Source organism: Mobula hypostoma, chromosome 15, assembly GCF_963921235.1.
Source record: "Mobula hypostoma chromosome 15, sMobHyp1.1, whole genome shotgun sequence".
Taxonomy (NCBI): Eukaryota; Metazoa; Chordata; class Chondrichthyes; order Myliobatiformes; family Myliobatidae; genus Mobula; species Mobula hypostoma.
The window spans coordinates 36,688,423-36,703,118 of NC_086111.1; the positions used below are offsets into that span (position 1 = coordinate 36,688,423).

The 14,696-nt window shown below is 41.5% G+C and overlaps 1 protein-coding gene across 2 annotated transcripts in view; it reads left to right on the forward strand.

Moving 5' to 3' along the window:
• The window catches only part of shq1 (SHQ1, H/ACA ribonucleoprotein assembly factor), a 132,469-nt gene that overhangs the window by 96,406 nt on the left and 21,367 nt on the right, over nt 1–14,696 (forward strand). The gene's annotated exons all lie outside the window — the stretch shown is intronic.

Here is a 14,696-nt window from a genome sequence, read left to right on the forward strand (position 1 = left end):
TGAAGTGGCTCATGAAGACCTTGTGGGAACCACAGACTCGAATATGGAGCAGGAAGTGGCTGTCGAGGCAGGTTGTTGGGTGCTCTTTCCACCTCTTAAACAAGGCTTCTGTGTGCTCCCAATGCACAGCCTTGAAATTCTCAATGCCAGCCTGAAACTTTGAGTAGACATGGGCAAGAGGTCACTGGGGAACTTGCACTCCTTCAAAGAAGCTACAAACATATGCTTGTTTGCTTTTTGCCTTAATAATTTCTTCCCACAACAGAACTCCTGAGTGGCTTTTTCAGGAGTATTGAACTGGACCTGCCACATGGAACCAACTGATGGGAATTATGACTGCCCTGCTGCGGAGGTGGATCTGAAGCAGGGGTCTGACATTGGTTCCATTATGCTTTCACTGGATTTGCGGTTTTGCAAAGATGCTTTTGTGCTATTTTCCAGTGCCTTGAGAAACGAGATGGTCCTTGTCTCAGAAGCAGATAGGTAAGTGAGGCACTGCTTGACATGATTTTTGAAAAAAGCAGCTTGCTAGTTTGAGGCTGTGCCCAAAGAGTCGGTAGTTTTATAGTAAAAATTCATATATTGAATCCCAATAAGTTAATTATTCATATGAAGTAGGAAGGAGCGATATGTGCAATATTTTCATAGCTTTAAGTGAACACTGCTTAACTTGTTCAGAAAAATACCTCTGAGTGCTTTTCATGCGTCTCTGCAACATAAAGGAATTGTTTTTTTTGAGATCTCATGACAAGTGTGTTCCTAGAAATTTACACTGCCTATGAACATCTGTAAACTGGCAATTCATAATGGCATTTTGATCCATGGTATTGATGTAGGTGAGGGCTGGGGTGTTTGAGAGTTGGAAGCCTCTTTCCACTGTACACATCAGTTAACTGAAGGCGCATCTGGTGGAATAAATCACTATTGATTGGTGGAAGTGCTCACTTGAGTCTGTTGCATATAAATCAACAAGCTGCTCAGTTCATGGAAGAAAATAATCTAGTCTGTGCTAACAGGGCTCTCGGTTGCCAATATCCATTCTCTGGTATCTCTTCAGCTCAACTTATCATTTATTTAAAAAGGGAAATATTTCACCTTTGTATCAAAATGGACTTGAAAGCGGCAATAAATCAGTCCTAAGAAAACAAGGTGCATCGATTGTTGACAAAGTTATTTACTGTTGGGAAAGGCTGAGATTGTAAATGTGTAATGGTGTTGTATTTGTCTTTTACTGGCTTTTTTTATCAGGTTATTCTGTGAAGGATAAAAGCAGTTTTATTCTGAAGCAGACTTTGCTGAGATGCAGCTTGGTTTTGATAGCTTTATCTGCAGTTATTGGGAGCAAAAGAAAAACCTCCGGAGAAGAATGGGATTGGGCGGTGGAGCATGGTGAAACACTGATATGAAGAGGGAATAAGGTGATTTCCCTAGAGTGGAAGTTTAATGATCTCTCTAGTTGAATTGTGACAAAATACAGTACGAGGTTACAAGTATCCATTATTGAAATGGGCTGAAAATAATTAGCTTTGAGATGGACCATGGGTTAATTATCAGGGTGCTGACTGGGTCAGTAGTTTTGACAATATAACAAGTCACTCCCAAAACTATTATTGAATCAACACTTTTTGGAAGCTGCAAAATATTTCTGGATCATTGCCTAATTTCCCAATAAGAAGTAATTCACATATTCTAGCTGGAGGGACTATTAAACTTGAGGAGGTGCACCACACCAATCAGGGTCCAGTGTTTATTTGGAAAACATGGGCTGGTTCTCAAATGTCCAATCAGTGATAGGTTGTCTGCTATAAAGGGAGCATAATGTTTCAATTTCTACCTGCTGACAGTAGAGGCCGCCAGTGAATTAAATTTCTTCCAAAAGATACCTGCTGTGACTTCATTGCATTCCCGAGCAAACTCCAACGCCATAAAGCTGCAAAAATACTTTTGTGTTAAAATTCTAGGCCAACAAATTCAGGAGAGCTGCAGATCAGATTCCAGTATTTCAACTCACACTGATTGTTGTCTCTCCCTTCAGATTCGCTCAAGTTCTCTTATACCTTCTTCCCTTTTTAAACCAACACTCCCCTTCCCCCAGCCTAATGTTAGCACAGTTTCTTTCCCCCAACCCACATTATTTCAACAACTGATCACTCACACACTTATCCTAGTGGGTCCGCCCCTCTCCTGCCCCAACTGGTTTTATCTGCCCACCATTCCTTCCTTCTCTGGTTCCACTTCCTATCACCACCTAATCTCTGGCTCCCCTTATCTGTTTGTACCCATCATCCACCACCCTCCCCCAACAGTCTTTCAACTGGACCCCTCCCCCACCTGGTTTCATCTGTCCATCATTCCTCTTCCTCCCCTAGTTCCACCCATTGTCTATCAGCCAATGCTTTGCTCCTCCCTTTCAATCCTTTACATGGCTATCGCCCTTCTATACTCTTGTTCCTGATTCAGACTCTCGAGCTAAAACCTCAACCATCCCTCAAAGGTTCATTTTTTTTGTCAAAGTATGTATGTACAATACAACTCTGATATTTTTCTTCTCCATATAGCCACGAAATACAGATAGACCATGGAGTTGATGAAGGAAAAGACATCAACTCCCCCTCCCCCACAGAAAAACAGTGACAATAACAATCCCTGACCCTCCTCACCCGCAGAAAAGAACAGTGACTGTAGCATCAAAACCCCCAACCTCCCCTCTTACACACAAAACTTTAACAGGTTACCCACCGGCCAATCTGCCACAGGAAAGAAAACACCAAAAATTTGAAGGAAGCCAATATAACGTATAGTCCAACAATCACACAACTCTCAGATTGTTGGAAGCATCTTTTCGTCTGCGTACAAGGAGAGTAGCCGCACGAACTCGGTCCTTCCGTAAAGAGTGACTGCTGACGCAGGTCCGAGTACACTGATCCGGCTGCTGACTATCTTCTCCCCAGTGTCCCCCACTAGGAGCGATTACTAACACCCTCCATGTTCGCCTCGATTATTCAGTCTTCCTCGTGACTTCGAGCTGGAGTCATTCATGATCCCCCCATCTCATATCTGGTCTTTTCCACGAGGCTGCTCTCCGGACACAGCATAGCATCCATCATCCTTTCATCGACTTCCAAGCTGTACATCGCAGGCTCCAACACTTCCCCTAACACAAACAAGACAAAAAGAACAAGCAGAAGGTGTGGAAAAAGTGAAATAATTGGAGAGATTTGCTATCTGGAAGATGTCGCCCAAGGAATTGTTATTCGCTGGCGCTGTCTTTTATTTGCATCTCTCCCATTCCAGTTTTGGGGAGGTTAAAACAGCATGTCTGAGGGTTGTATCTGAAACACTTGTTGGACTGCTATGGTTATCAAGAGGTGTTAAAGGTAGCATGAGATTAAATGATTTTAGATTGTTGTCAAAAAATAGTCAGCTGACGGATTAGGAACTTTTCCGAATTCAGCCCAAAAAAAGCCAAATGTTATAAGGAAAGGGAAAATAGAAGCAAGTGTAGGCTAGCAGAAATAAATTCAGACTGTAAAATATTGCGTAAAAATTACAGGATCAACAGAAATTAAAGTCTGATACTTTAAGGCAGGAGGAATTATCAAGGGAAATTAGAAAATAGGACAGAAACTAAACAATGTTTATGTGCCTTCATGCTTTGAGTCCAATTTCTGAGAAGAGAAAGCCACATGGCAAATGTGGAGGAGGACTTTACACGTATTTTTTATGTAAAATGTTGCTAATATCAAGTTTATGGGACAGCTAACAGGTCAGGCTACATTAATGACTACAGAGAAACAGCTAAAACCTCAGACGGATGACATAGCTGGTTCTAATGCACTTGGCAAAGTGTCCTGTTGTGCTTCTAACTGCCACATTAACCCATTTGGTCATACCCTGTCCGACATTTCCTTTTGTTCTATCCGTCCTCTCCTTGCCTCCTGTGCTTCCGAGCACTAACATGTTTTCCCTCTCCTTCCAATTTTGGTGGTGAGGTCTCGGACCTGAAACCCTCCACAGATGCTATCTGATCTGTGTGTTTCCAGCATTTCCTGTTTTTATTTCCGATTTGTGGCACATGCTTTTTTAAAATTTTAACACATCTAGTATTGTTTTCATGTTGTGAATACATTATCTAGCTTAAAAAGTCACCTTTCTTGAAGAGATGGATAGTTCGTTTATTTTGTAAGTGCACCAACAATGGCGTATACTTGTACTGTAGCAGTGTAGGGTAAAGGAACTCTGTGGGTGCATCAATGAAACTTAAAGAAGTAATGGACACAGGACCAAAGACAAGCTGACCTAACAGATATTAAGTAGATAACCAAGCAAGAGCTGGGAAGGAGGAGGACTGTAAAGTGATGCTAAGGGACTCTCAAAGCGGAGATGCAACGGGATGACGAGGGAATTTTAGGGAATGGGATCTTCATTGCTGAAGACATGGTTCATAGTGCTGGGAAGGAGGAGGGTAGGGTGGACAAGAAGCTGAAGCCAGGAATGGAGAGTATGTTGTGTCTGGGAGTGTCGGGGTTGAGGAGTTTACTAAATGAGGGTTGGCAAGGTCATGGAGAGTCTAGAGCATAATCAGAACATTAAACTGTCCAGTGTTGGTTACCAAAGGCAAAGGAGAATAGTGAACAGAACTTGGATAATTGGAGAGAGGAAAGAGATTTATTCATGAGCTGTTGTTCATGAAGTTTGGGCAGGCAAACAGATACATCATTGGCCAATATCTTTGGGAAGGGAACAGAGATGGGGTTTTAGCTCCGAGCCCTCTCACCAGAACTGGGAAAGAGCCTGGAATGAGGATTTCACCAACAGATGGACAGAGGCAAGGATGTGGATGGCTAGTTTTGTCCAAGTAGAAGCATGCCCTGGACCTGATTATGTGACAGTCATTGGCTTGGGCTTGAAAGGTATGTCTGGTTATTTATTAAAATATAAGTTAATTGTTCTATGTGAATAGATGTTCATTTATCAGCAGTCATGTTTTGGGCCAGATTACTACTGGAACGTGCAGTGAGTTTAAAATTCTTTTTGTCCTTTACTGTAGTACTATGAAATGTGAGGTATGAGTTATGACAATTGAGGAATATTTTCATGTTATAGCACTCGTCTTCAGCTTTGTTCTTTCACCATTAAGACACCCAACCTCCTTTACTTCAAATTATTTTATGGATCAGTTGTAAATGTGCCCATTGTGGAATCTTTGTAATGGGCTCCTCGTCTCTTTTTATCTTGCCGTAATCGCTGGTCAATATCTTTCCATGCCATTGAGTGAGAGCCATAAACTTTGACAGTTTTTCACCTCAGCTTCCATATTGCAACTAATGTCGTATTTAGCATTCCAAAGCATTACCTGATCGGTGTGCTAATTTGCTGAATCCAGCAAGTAACATGTCCTTAAACAGGTGCTAACAGATGGAACAGATATTGGCAATGCTGAAAATGTTTTTAGAGCTAACAGATGTTGCGATGTATTGCAAGTAAATCTGCTGTCCCTCAGATTTCAAATGCAGGTGTTTTCTTCTTAGGTTTTACCCATGCAAATCTAGAGTAAGAACTGTTGATTAAAGCTGGATACAATCTTGTTAGTACTTTTGTAGGGTTTTAGAATGAGTAAAGTGGAGAAAGGATTTGATGTGAAGTTAAAATAAAGAAGAAAGTGAAACTCAGCACTTCTTCCTGAGTTTGTGGAGACTAGGTCACTAAGTGTATTCATACAGATAAGAATACGATTTTTGACAGTAATTCTGAAGTTAGTACTGGAAAGTAGCATTGAGGTACAAGATCAGATGGAGGGACTGAATAGTCTACTCCAGCTTTTATTTCTTTATTTTTATCATATTTTTTAATGTCACTCTGAATTTTTGACGTAATCTGTTTTACTGTTTTTCCACAGTAACTGCTGCATAGAAACAAGTCCCAGTTATCTTGCTATTGGCCCAATTTCTCACAATAATCCTGCAGATTTGTATCTTCAATAATACTTAGGAACACAGCGCTCCCAGTCATCATGATTTCCATGCTCAAAACAATGGAATGGGTCTGTTATGTCCATCATCAAAATCATGATTAATTACGATAGAGAGCTGAAATGAAAGAAAACATTTTTACTGACCTTTTTCCCACTTTCAACTTGCCATTCCTCTCCACAGTTCTTGAATATGTTGGTAACATTGAAGACCATGCCCATTTCACCCTATTCTTTGTCTGAATCTCTCCAGCCAAGATTTTATCCTTCCCGTAATGATAAATTTAGTCACATTGGATGGACTTCTGATATACAGTTGGAAGAAAGGTTTGTCAGCCTATTGCAATTACCTACTTTTCTGAATTAGTTACTCATAAAATGTGGTCTGATCTTCATCCAAGTCACAATAATAGACAAACACAATCCACCTAAACTAGTAACACGCAAACAGTTGCACTTTTCATGTCTTTATTGAACACATTCTTTACTTCAATCACTCACAGTCCAGGCTGGAAAAACTATGTGAATCCTTGTATTTAATGACTGGTAAAATTTAGCAGCAATAACCTCCACCAAACATTTCCTGTAGCTGCTGATCAGAGTCGCCCAACGCGAGGTGGAATTTTAGACCATTTTTCCATACAAAACTGTTGCAGTTCATCATTATTTCTGGACTACCTTGCATGAACAGTCCTCATAAGGTCATGCCACAACATCTCAATTGGGTTATGGTCTGGACTCTGTCTTGGCCATTCCAAAACACGAATTTTCTTCTTTTTAAACCAATCTGTTCTTAATTTGCACTTGTGTTTCTGATCATTGTCTTGTTGCATCGTCCAACTTCTATTAAGCTTAAGGTAGCGGTGCGCTACCCTGACATTGTCCTGTAAAATGTCTTAATACAATTTTGAATTCATCGTTCCCTCAACGATTGCAAGCTGTCCAGGCCCTGAGGCAGCAAAGCAAACCCAAACCATGATGCTCCTTCCACCGTGCTTCACAGTTGGGATGAGGTTTTGGTATTGATATTCAGTGCCTTTTTTTTTGTTTTTGAAGACATTCAAACGCTGCTGAAATCAAATGAACAGTTTAAACATTGCAAAGGTAAATCACAGTACACTGAATCACTTTTGAAAGTGAACGAGTTATAAATTGCAGATCATGTTATACTTCTCCACGGTCATTTCTTCCCTTTCAAATAATGGACTTGTCATGCTGTCAGATCCAACAGCAAATTCTTCCTCTGTAACAGGACTCAGTGGTGAATACAATTTGGAAATAGCCAGATGAACTTCACCATCTGTTATAAGACATCTTTCGGAGTCGTGAACCAGTTAATGCTTACTTAGTTCCGATGAAGAGCCTTGGACTTGAAGTACTGTTTCTCTTTTAACAGATGCTGTCTGTTCAATAGATGGAGTGTTTCCACTATTTTATATCAGAGTTCCAGCATCTGCATTTTAAAATTTTCAGTGCTTACTTGGGGATAATGAAAGTGTGTGGCATGTAGTGATGGGATTGCAGGTGAAACACACAAAACCTTCACTATTTACAAGCGAGTTCTGGTCCCAGACCAAGGATCTTTCATAGTTTTTCCTTTAAATCTCATTGTGAAATTTTCCTTCCGTTTCTCCAGCTCCCTTCTCTCCGTCCTTCCTCTTCCTCTTCCCTTCCCCAGCTCCGCAACTGAAAAGTAATCAGTGTTTGAAAGTGAGACACCTTACCTTGATGTTTAATTAAGGCTTAGGCTCTGAAGTGTGTAATAATCTTCTGTGCTAAAAGGCAATTTGGGATTGGTGGTTGCTGGGAACGCTGCTGCCAAGGTTAGCTTAATGTCTGCTCGGTCGGGCTACAAATAAATTCAGTGGAGTAAGGGGTACAACACACTTCAGCTGATATGAATAAAGTTTCCCCTTATCTCAGACATTGTGGAGAAGAGCAAGGCCCTCCCACTCCAGTTCAAGTTCTAATGATGTGTGCCTGATTTATAGCAGTGCTAACTGGCTGTCTAGTTAAGAAGTTGTAATTTATTGTGCAAATGAATGGTCAATCTATGGAGAGATTATGAATTGTAATATAAATGCAAATGGAACTTTTGGGGTACTTGAATTGGGAGCTGCCAGTATATGTAACTTTGATTGTACAGGTCTAGAACTTATTGAAATCCAGCACAAACTGATCTTGTGGAAGTGTAGCTACAAAAAGTGATCCATTGATTGATTAATCTGCGATCAGTTACTTTCAGTGTGGAGCAGTCAGAAGGGAGGAATGAACATGTGAGTGATTACTGATTAAAAGAGGTTATTTCCCGGTTCTATTCATTTGCTTCAGTGAAAATGAATTTATTCCAGTGTGTGTGAGTGTAAATACAGTGCTTTTGCAGATCTGCAGTGGGTGTGTTTGTCATCTGACAGATTAACCACTGAAATCTGATCTTTTTGATTTAACGATGTTATAACTCTCTGGAGTACAGCCAACTTGTTCATTGTCCAGGCTATCGTGAAGCTTCCTAAATAAACAAGGACTAATTGTATTTGTGCCATGTTATTTAAGTGATAGGTAAATTATAGCAGGCTAAGTAAACACTGTTTAATGTTGAAATAAACTACTCAACTACTTTTATTGAAAGTTGGCTTTAATCTAAGGTGTTGCTTTCCAAAATACCACTGAGATTTTTTTTCACTCCAAAGTTGTCTTTAAGCAATACGAACTTTGCAATACAATCCTGAGCAGTGTTGTGCATTTTTCATCGCATATTGATGTCACATCAGGTGCTTGTTGCTGTAGGTAGAACTTCCTTGCTAAATAGACGACTTCTGAGTTCCATTTCGCACTCTAAGCATTGCCTGGGCTGAAACCCTAGAGCCTGAATTTGTGTGTTCAGAATCAGGTTTAATATCACTGGCATATGTAGTGAAATTTGTTGTTTTGTGGCAGTACATTGTAATACATAACAATAGAAAACTATCATTTACAATAAGAATTATACAGCACTGTGCAAAAGTCTTAGGCACAGATATATAGCTAGGATGCCTAAGGCATTTTCACAGTACTTTTGTAATTTTATGATACTGCGCTGTACTGCTGGTGCAAAAAAAAAACAAATTTTATGTCATGAGTGATGAAAAACCTGATTCTGCTATGGGTCTCTATTGTGGATTGAGAGTGGGGAGAGGGCAATCACAGTTGGGAAAAGGGGAAGGGAGAGAGGAGGGAGTGGGAAGTACCAGAGAGACATTCTGTAATGATCTGTAATTGTTTGGAATACAATGACCTTGCTTGGTGCCCTGGGGTTTGCTGCACTGGTGCCACCTCATGCCCCTGGCACTCCTTCTGTGCCACTTGTCCCACACCCCTCCCGCAGCACTCAACCCATACCATTCCCAACATCCTTTACCCCTGCCAGATTTAGACACTCGCTCTCCGCTCCAAGTTGACAAGACTTCTGCGCGGTACTATATGTATGTAGAAATTTTAAATGAAATAAGTGGTGCAAAAAGAAAGGGAAAAAATAGTGAGATAGTGTTCATGAATTCATTGTCCATTCAGAAATCTGATGGTGGAGGAGGGGGAAAAAAGTCAAAGTCTGTTCCGAGCCTTTGTGGCCCATCAGGCGGGTGCTTATGCCGGTTTCTGTGGCGTGAAGCAACTGAGAGTACGAGACTCCTCCTGGATAGGATGCCAGTCTGTCGTGAGGTTAACCCCCAGCATTTGCCGGTACCCATTTTCAGCTGGGTGGACTGGAGCAGTGTGGGGTTAAGTGCCTTGCTCAAAGACACAACACGCTGCCTTGGCCGAGACTCAAACCCACCACCTTCAGATCGTGAGCCCAACGCCCTAACCACTTGGCCACGCATCACAGAGGAGGAGAAACTGTTCCTGAAATGTTGAGTGTGTGTATTCAGAGGCTTCTGCACCTCCTCCTTGAAGGTAGCGATAAGAGGAGGGCATATCCTGGGTGAAGGGTGGCGGGGGCTAGAGCCCCTGGATGGAGTTTTCAACTTGACAGCTTATTCTGATCCTGTGCAGTGGCCCCTCCATACTAAATGGTGATGCAACCAGTTAGAATGCCCTCCGCAGTACATCTGTAGAAATTTGTGAGAGCCTTTGGTGACATACCAAGTCTCCACAAACTCCGAATGAAATATAGCTGCTGCTGTTTCTTCTTTGTAAATACATTAATATGTTGGGCCCAGGGCGGGTCCTCAGTGATGTTGACACCCAGGATCTTGAAACTATTCATCCTTTCCGCTGCTGATCCCGCAATGAGGACTGCCGTGTGTTCCTCGACTTCCCCTTCCTACCGTCCACAGTCAATTCAACATCATACTGACACTGAGTGCAAGGTTGTTGTCACAACACCACTCAACCAGCTCAGTCCTGTGTGCCTCCTTGTCACCATCTGCAATTCTGCCAATGATGGTTGTGTTGTCGGCAAATTTATAGATGGCATTTGAACTGTGCCTCGCCACGCAGTCGTGGGTGGAGAGAGAGTGAAGCTCCAGGCTAAGCATGCACCCTTGAGGCGCACCAGTGTTGATTGTCAGCAAGGAGGAGATGTTATTTCTGATCTGCAGACTGTTGTCTCCTGGTAAGGAAGTCAAGGATCCAGTTGCAGAGGGAAGTACAGAGGATTCGGAGCTTGATTAGAACTGAGGGTGTGATTGTTTTGAGCTGTTGTTAATAAACAGCAGTCTGACGTAGGTGTTACTATTGTCCAGGTGATCCAAGGCCGAGTGGAAAGCCAGTGGGAGTGTATCCACTGTAGGCCTATTGTCACAATAGGCAAACTGCAGTGGGTCCAGGTCCTTGCTTAGGCAGGAGTTGACTCTAGCCATGTCCAACCTCTCAAAGTACTTCACCTCAGTAGTTATGAGTGCCAGTAGACAACAGTTGTTGAGGTAGCTCACCCTGCTTTTTGTGGGTTCTGGTATAATTGAACACTCCCACCAGTTGGTTGGCACAGTTTTCCGGAGCTCTTCAAACACTGGTGGGAGAGGGTGTGTTGGGAGAGGGTTTGGTGGGAGAGGGTGTGGTGAATAGGAAGGTGTCTTTCCTTCCTTTAGCTTGTTGAATTTGGCAGTAGATTACAACATATGGAAGGAGGAGAAACATTCATCAGGAAACTGGAATGGACAAGTATGCCAGTGATACACCTCATTATAGCAGTAAATTGCAAGTCAGTTGTGATTGCTTCCAGCTGGTCTGAGTCTTCATGCCACTGGTGGGATCCTCGTCACTGGTTCATTTGCTCCCCAGTTTCCGGATCAAGTTAACCCTGTGTTTATCTTAATTTCCACCCATCTTAAGGTATTCTTTTAAGTTGTTGTACAGGGTACCGTTGCTCTGTGACGCAGCAATCCTTTGTGAGATGCAACAAGCTGAGGAAAATGAGATCTCTGCATGCGTCACACATTCTCCACTATAGTTGGCATCGAACTTTGGAATTGGCAGCAAAGTGTACCTTGCCTCTTGGCAATGCATTTTACAGAATGTCCCTGGACTCTCCATCGACTCCAGGGCTGGGCAAGTAATCCGACACACTGGCACCTGACCTCAGTGCAATCCTGGCTTTCGTTAGCTAGCCATTATTGCCTTCTACCCCTTTACTGTGGTTCTCTGCTTCTCTCTTCTGCTAAGTCTGGCATGTTCTAGTTTTTATTTGAGATTTCTGTCTACATTATATTGCCGCTTCTGGCCAGAGCAGCGGTATATTACACAATCATGTGATTCACTTTAGTGGAGAGCAGTCATGTAATTCTTTCTCTTTTATGTTTCAATCCTGCAACCCCTTTCCGGTAAAAGCACTGTCCGATATCATGTTATAAAATTGAAAGACTCCCAGCATAGAAGTGGGAATGATGGTGAACCTCAACCTAAATCTGCGTCTATAAACGGCAACATTTGGATGTTAGCAGTTTCACCAACAAGGTGAGCAAATTGCAGAATGTTTGGACTTGCCCTGATTTTCAAGGCCTGTTTTCCAAAGGTGTTTACCTTCCTTTCAGGATATACACTAAAGTTATTTCCCGAATGTAATGTTTTGAGAGCATGTTCATCCCTTTGTTACTTCAGAAAAGATGCACTTGATTCCTCTCAAGTATTAACATGATGAATCCCACTCTTCAAAGAAGCAGAGGATCTGCCTTTGGAGTATCACTAAGGTTCAGTAATTTGCAGTATATTGATTGTAGTTGGTGAGTCAATTTAGTTCATTCAGTTATCACACCACTGAATAAAATTTCAGTCCTGTAACTGGTTAACAGTGTGGGATGTATTTGAATTAAAAAAAAATATTTTAGTGAGCTAAAATTCAGTGGCTTGGTCATCTCATTTGAGAGTAATTTTAAAATGACTTATTTTGCATCATTTAATTGGTTTCATCAGCCAAGAACTTGTGAGATGACAACGCGCAAGTTACAAGAACTAATTAAAGTGAAAACTGGCGGAAATGACATGTCCAGCAGCAACTGCTGAGAATGAAAGATGCTGGTTTCAAGCGTAGATTCTCATTTAGAATTAGATGAAGAAACTGAATTAACCCTAATTAGGGGAAACAAAAGGTTAGTAAAGAGAAAAAGTGAGAGTGAGGAAGATCCAGCCCTGCCAAAACAAGAGCTACTCAGTCAATCACCAATAGAGCTTGAAAATAAAATGATTAGTACTTTGCGATAATGTAAAGGTACTAAATGAAACAAAAGATAACAAAAAGTGGGCCCAAATATAAAATATCACAAGATTGAAACAAGAATAGAAAGAAAATGTGTAATAGGCTTTTCAGGGCATTTGAGGAGGTGGGGAGACAGACAGGCATAAAAGGGTGGTTACTACAAACACCAAAACTATCCAGCACATTCTGCTCCAAGAAAAGTGTGGGAAATAGCCTTGACCTATATATACTAAAACTTAAGATGCACATTCTGTTTAGAAAGATAAAAACTGCGTGTACCTTTGTTATGATTCTGAATTTAACAAGTTAAAGTTAACAAGTTTGATGGATCCAACACTGGAATTTGCAAAGATTATTTAAACAGTTTTACCCTTTCTTCAATGGTTTGGCCAGTTATTTGTAATTTCTTGACAGGAGTCAATAGTTCACCACACATCGAAGTCAGGATCACAAACTTACCTGGTCAGGTTGGCTCAGTGACATCAGATTTATCCACCGAACCATTTTGTGGTTTGTATTCCTTCCTATTCTTGTACTTGCATTTTCTTTTTACTGTTATTTGCATCATGTTGGTCAGTTTATATTTCTGTCTCATTTAAAAATGGATAACAACTGTCATAAGAGTGCATTTTCCACAAATTTAAAATCCTGGAAATTGTGATGTGCCGTTGGTACTATCACGTCATTGAAACCTGTGCTATTGGAATTGTTGCTGATGGCTCAACCACAGAAAGCAATGTTTTCCCTCAGCAGTTCTGGTGTTTATTTTTGTTCTCATTTGCAGCAAATGTGGGAAATCCTGACACATTAAGAAACTGTGCAAGCTGTGCAGAATATGCGAGAAGTAAGTCTGGCTGAAAAAAATAAAAATAAATGAATGAAATATTTATGACTTTACTTCTGCTAATCTACTGAAGTATCACTGATCAGGGGTCAAACGATTGCATACAATTTTGAAGCCTTTAGGCAGGAACTGTAATTGTTGTTTTGACTATTGCGTGATATTCTACAGTATCAGGGATGTATTATTGGCAGTCTCGAGTTTGGAAGCTTAAGGTTGCACTCCACCCACCAAGCAATGCTTTCCCATTAATTATAGGGAAGGTTCCCTCATTCTGAAGGAAAAAATAACAGAGGCTGAGCCCACTTTTGCCAAAGAACAGGCATGTGCAATCTGGAACAGGCTTGGAAAAGAATGCAGGGTGAGGGTACTGGGTTTTTGTTTTTTTTTAACTTAAATTGCTGAGGTTAATGCAGTATGCCAGAGAGGAGATGGTTTGGCTTAGATCATAGACCACAAATGGAGTTTGGTGGTTAGTACATAAAGTGCTGTAGTGAGGGAGAAGTGGTTGGGGGGTTGGGGGGGGGGATCGTGGCAAGCATCTTCTATTATGAAGGTGATATGATTTCGATGGTCGTAAGAAAAACAATGAACCTTCAAATTTGGTGCGACGTTTGACTGCCCTTTCCAAAGCAGATAGAGTTCTGTTTAACCCTGATCCCACAGGACACTGTCTCTGGAAGTTTAGAGCGATCACTCGAGTCGAGTATGATGTTCTCCTCAGGGGGTTGTCAATCAAGGTGTTAGACTGGATTCTGTTTAATGGATAATGCCTGTGCGTGACTTTGTTTAACGTGGTGAGTCGGATGCACGGTCCTTAACAGATCGGGGTCAGGGTCCATTGGCATGAAATGCAAAAACAACAGGGAGCAATCTTTCTCCAGTTCCACAGTTGAGGTCCTGGTTGGATCATTTTTTATCTGGAACCTCCCCCTCGACCGTGCTGTCTTAGATGACCCTATCAGGATCTAAGCGTCAGATGGCTAAACTCTAGGCAGCATCGCTCTTGGGATGTCAGGAACTCGCAGGCGCTCCACCACAATGTGGTGATCTTTGGAGTTATCCCTGGAAGTACAGCATTCAGGATGGTTAGCATTTTACTTGTACCATTTCATAGTTGCAGTAATACACTGGCTAAGGCCAGGAAGTACCACAAGACTAGTGTCTTTGCTTGGTTCACTTCCTTCCCCTCTCTCATGTAAAGTGATGGTATT